Raw genomic sequence first — 6,469 nt, 5'->3', positions numbered from 1 at the left:
ATTAATTAATACTTCTATCACACTTTCATGTGATATACATTTGTTTCTCTCTCCTTCTCATTGTGCACACAGCTACAAGACAATCAGCTATTCATTACTACACATCCATACTCTACGTGTTTAGATATTTTCTATATATTTGTAACGTGACAGTCAATAATTTGTTGTGTTATATAGAGCCTCCTTAAAATACGCCAGATGTAATCAATCATACGAAATTAACGAGTTGAGTTGTGTGACAGATAAATAAGGAGCCAGAGGCGAGCGGCAGCAGAGATAGCTTACATCATGAGGAATACTAAACATATGTATGTAATATATATAAGAAAATTAAAATAACAATCATATTGACGTAAATAAAATAAATTAATTTGACATAAATAATAATATAATGTGTCAAGACGGTAACAATAAGCCGGGACGCGACCTGACAGCTCTATCGGAGATCTCACACTGACTCTACCGGCTCTACACGCCCTTTGTGACATAACACATGCCGCTGCGCCAGCCGATTGGCCGGCGTCCGGTGGTGGGGGAAGGAAGTGGGCGTGCCCTATACAGGGTGTCCGGAGAGCTTAGTGTTGCATGAATTTAATTAGCGCGAGCACCTCGGGCGCATTAGGAGCCGCGATGGGCGAAGCAATAAAAGATATAAAGGAATCAGTATAAATTAAAAGTTAAATAGACTGTGGGACAGAGACGGATGTATATATAGAGAGCCAGCAGCCGTCCCGCTCGCACGACGTAATTGTTTGACGATGTTATTAGTATCAGTTAAATGGCGAGTGTTTTTCTCTACAATTTAATTACTGTTTAATTAGAGCCGGCTTAATGAGATCGGCGGGATGCTGGCTCTCCTTTGTTTTCTGTTGTGTGTATAGATTTTTTTTTTGGTTTAGGTATATTCAGTTTAATGATAGTTCTTATTTTTCGGTTAAAAAAATAAAATTATTTTATATACATCTTACAAAAGGTTCCAACGCAAAATTATATATCAAATATACGTATGTGACTTCCAACATCCAAGTTAATATTAAAAAAAAAACTTATTCATACAAATTCACATTACGTAATATTATTTGTTGAAACAAAACATTTTTTTCGTAACAATGCTCTCCTTTAATTCTATATAGATATCGGCTTGCTCTACATAATAAGATTAGATTTTTTTAAGTTCTATATATATTATATGTAAATAGCATTAATTCTGAACTGTGATTGTTTTAATTAAATTAATTATTTGTATATATTACCTTATTAAAGACTGTTATTTCACATTTAACGATCAATGACAGTGTGTGTTGAACCTTATTGCTGAGAAAGTATTATTAAATTCAAGTAACCATATCCCAGTATGGATGGAGCCTTATATATAACGAGGGCTTATTATATATTATAATGTATCTAATGCTAGCATCTGATCCACATACAAACATAAGTCTGGTATTCAGTTTGTATGTATACCTATCCTTGTCCAGCACGATGTTTGTTATATATGTCCGTCCCTCTCTTGCACCACATTAGATCACATCACGAGCTGGTCGTTCCTTCTCATTAGAGAGCTCACAGCCATCGTCTGCCAAGAATGGCTGTACAGTTTGTTTTATTGACGATAAATATTACACACACACACACACACACACACATATATATATATATATATATATTATTTTATAAGTTAAATCTACTCACCTAGGCACTTTTATGAAAAGATTTTCATGATTTAATTGTCAGCTTAGTCAAAATTCACAGACAATTACAAGACATACATTGTTATATCTCGATCGTTTTTATATATAGATAATACAAAATATTAATGGCAGCCTAAACACATGCTTTAAGATATCTGACAAAAAACGAGCGATAAATTTTAATAGGTTGCGCAATTTCAATACGGAAATAGACCCGACTTCCGTTGATGGCGTCGTGATTGATGATACAAATATAGATTTCCTTGAACTGATAACATCCGAATAAATAGTTACAGTTGGACGCACTTCGTTAGCACACTAGAGGTGCCTGTCTTAAAAATGCTACTTATATGTATACATTAAAATATAAATATATAAATATATATATTAAATTAAATATTTTCATAGTAAAAATAAATTCAAAATATTCCGTCAGAAATATTAAAATCTATTAAAATATTATTTTTTCAAAAATAAACCAACAAATATATTTTTTACAATATACTAACACTAATAATGAATTGTTGAAACTTTTCCGTCAGATTTAATCCTTTTCTGATTTACATTTATTCGATAAAAAAAAAGATGGATGACGGACACGCGCTAGGAATTGATTTAAAATTAAAATGTGTGATTGATGTGACGATGTCACGCCCTGAAGGGTTGCTCGCTGTGCACAGAGCACAGAGCACAGTGCACACGTCTCACACAGAACACAGAGTGTACTATGTTGTTATATTATAAATAGATGAAATAGTATTTTTTAAATTCTCAGCTACGAGAAAGAAAGAGATTTTTTTAAACGAATACATTAGTTTTATTTGAAGGAATGCTCGCGAAAGCTTTACATCTCGCCATCACAAACAGGTCACACAAGCTATTCCTTATCAGCGTCTACGGGAATTGATTATAATCATTAAATTTTTGATCGCTATCACCTAAAAATATGAGTTTGGACAGAGTATAAGTAAAAGACGATAATTTGATCTGTTTTAAAAAGTTATATTAAGTTTAAACGAAACTAATATTTTAAGGATTATTTTGCAGCAACCGAAACGTATGTAGTGTGTAGTTTTTAAAATAATAAAATACGCGAAGCGATCCGAAAGTCATTAGTTTCATTTAGACGAACACTCGCGAAAGTTGTACTCCTTTTGTTTGTTCTCACTTGGTTATCGGAACAGTTGATACGTTTATTGAGGTCTCGAGGCGCACAACAAAGACGTCTACAATCACGAAAATCACGTTACTGAAATCCTAAAAAAAACTCATACTGTATTAAAGAACATCTAGACAAAGTATAAAGTAGAAATAACAAAGGAAGCCAAGTTAATGTACATAATAATAACCGCCCGCAAGATGTTTACATATTCAAATAAAACCTACCTACCCACATTTTTGTCAACAAACATAATTCTCATTTAAACATGGCGGTTTATGTTACGCTATGTAAGAGTACATCATGTTCATATACAGCTGTTTAAGCGACGCGGTTAAGTGTTCTCAAAAAGCTGTGGGATTCATAATCTTGTTAGCACTCAAATTTGCATTAATTAAGGTCGAGGTTCCTCTAAACTCGCAGCCTCCGCGCGCCGAGACTTAGATAATATTCAAATGGTACACATAACGACGCGCCCCGACCCCGGCCGCGTCGCCCGCAAGCAATATACGCTGTACAGTCGCTCACACAACTCATTAGTGCATATACCAAACAACAACATTATCAGACAATAGCCTTATAAACGATTACTTCGTTGAAATTTAAATACAAGCTCTTAGACCCCATCGATTTAGAAAATAGCAATTTCATAGTATGTTTGACTCGTAATAACTAAAAACTAAACCTGTCATTACTTATATTACTGTTAGAGTATATTTTTAATGTTATAATAATGAATGCATGTTTAACACTTCTCCATCCGTCTGTACATTTCTGAGAGCGAGGGTACGCTCGACAATTTCCCCTTCTGGTAATTCACTAGGATTTAATTTAAATTAGTTTTGGCTTGGCTTAATAGCTTCCCCCCACTGGGGAGAGGCTGGGGGTTGGGGGTTGGTGGTTGTGGGTTGACGGCCCACTCCCAGGGAAGTATTCCGAAAAATATAAAACATACAAAGTGCCACAACAACCGACGACTCAGTTACACCTAACAACGTTATGTGATAACTAGCCTCGTAATTATTCAAATTAATTGTCAAAAATTTTATATTTTATATATAAATAACCTATTATATTAATTAAATCAATAAAATAATATCAGACATACGTTCGGAAATATTATATATATATAAATATTAAAAAAAAACAAATGTAACGTATAGTTTGTCGTGCGGAACCAGAATACTCCCTCGTCAGACTAACGGCGAGGAGACGGAATGAGATCGTCCCGAAATTATTAGTGTTGTTTTAAACACCGTCCTTTATACTAAACATGTGCTGACGTTTAATGACCCTTATTATCTTTATCTTTACATTATTTATCAATCGCTAGTAATCGAGGTAGTCTTATATTCAGACTAAAGCCAGTCCGTTATATAATTTAAATTATCACGTATTAAGCGACCTTATTCAGACGTAAAGCCTGTAGAAAACGAAAGTAAAAGAAAAGACGAATGAAATTTATAAAATATGTGTTATTTATATGAATAAGTTTATTTAATATAAACGCTTGTATTAATACTCGCAAGTCCCGCATCCCGAACATAACGAATGCATCTCACTGGCTTTACCAGCGACCGGCGTCACAGAAGGCGGCGCAGTTAAAAACTTATATTATATATATAAAACAGACTTTCGTGTCATTTTACTGTATGTCTGTGTGTTCTAATATAATATTTTTATATTATAATCTTCGTCGAATTCACGATGTGTATTTTATTATCGCTTAATATATTAAATCTTAGTTGTATATGCTGAGGCTTCGTTCGCTTAGTCTGTTTATATAAATTAAAAACAACATTTGTTTAAAATTTTAGTCACATGAAGTTTTGCTCAAGCTGCAAGTGTTGCCAGTTTCTAAACCCAAATATCATAATTTTTTTTATGTACTTATAATGATACGTTAATAGGTTCATTGATTGTGATTTTTAATACTTTTTTTTATTTCGGTTTATTACAAAGAACCTTTTTGTTATTATTTAAGTTTTAAATCATGTATATAACTTCAATACACACGTAATCACAGTAGAACGTTTGCATGATGTAATTTTTATTATATATTTACTTAGAGTTCTTTTTAAACTAATTTTTCAAGGAAGCTTTTACCCAAAACTGCTATTAGCAATTATATTGCAATAACACTAATGCATTACGTACTAAACACTGTCTTATTAATCTATTTATCTTATCAATCCCTTATATATATATGTATTGTGTTTAAGTTTAGTTAATCCCGATTGCCGTAGCTCAAAGTTCATGGTGAAGTTTCCTAGTGAAGATGATATATGGCGGATAACAAGTGGCCAGATGCGCTAGTTAAGAATATGACACCCCGGGGATAGGACCCCGCGAGATACTCGACGACTCATCACACTACTAACAAATATTCACAACACACCAACATATATATTTAATTTAAATTCATTTAATATAAGGTTGGTTTTTATTTCAAATAACTGCCTCGATACATTTATGAATAAAAAACTATTATTTATAATGAGTTAGTAAGTTTTCGTAGCTTCCTTTACCAAAATTAATATCCACATCGAAGTATAGTAGCAATAAAATTAATTCCGTGACATATTTTTATAAACTAGCAACATTTATGTACTCATCGAACTCCTGAAAAAAAAAAGGGAATACAAAACGCATTTTTTTATTAGCAACGCTATTACAGTATCATAAATAATATAAAGGCATTTTATTCCACCGGACTCTTTTTTGGGCTGTAAAATGTGGATCGACGAATGAATCTGTGGGTTTAGATTTAAAAAAAAAAATGTCTTTTCACACCTGTCCGTGACATTTTTTTTTTGACAGTTAGTGTAAGCAAAGTTGAGAGAAACATGACACATGTTTCAATTATATTTATCTCTTATCTCACATCCCGTTATTGTAATAAAAGGATGGGGCTTTATTATCTACGAGTTAAATGTGATCTGGAGCCGATAAATATATTGGATCTTTTTGATTGTTTACTGAGATACAAAAGTTTTATCGATATTTTTAGTCGGCTGCTTCGTCTTCTTTATTAATTGTATCCCAAAATGCTATTAGACCTAGCTTACATCATCCGTCGAGATACCTATCTGTTCCTAATTTAATGTGAATCGTTCAAAAGCAAAATGTAACCAACAGACAGATTTTCGCTTCACAATGATACTATAGTTCGTCATTACAATTAATAATCGTAATAAATATTTTTCTAAATATCCATTAAAAACTTATAACGTATAACCTTTTATCAATACAAAAAGTCTCAATAAGAGATAATAATAACTCAATAAGATTCCAGAACGTTCATCGTCTAAAAGTAAAGGCTCAAAATATACAGCATTAATAATTGTTAAGATGAAGACGAATTAAAAAAATATCATTTATAATATTATCTGTTCGCATTCAGCCGCAATCGAAACCAACTTTTGTTGTAATTGTCACATCTGCCAAAATATACGCTCCCTTTGTTGGGACGAGGGTTCTAACAGCGTATGTCAAGGGTTAACTTTCTGTAGTGGTTTATATGAAAATAATATTATATTTTTCAATATATTTTATGTTTAAAACAACGTTCTTAGAATAAAAATTTAAAAAATAAAATATTAACAGATATTTTCTTTTA

This window comes from Danaus plexippus, chromosome 8, assembly GCF_018135715.1.
Source record: "Danaus plexippus chromosome 8, MEX_DaPlex, whole genome shotgun sequence".
Lineage (NCBI taxonomy): Eukaryota > Metazoa > Arthropoda > Insecta > Lepidoptera > Nymphalidae > Danaus > Danaus plexippus.
Note: the sequence above shows the minus strand (reverse complement) of the source record.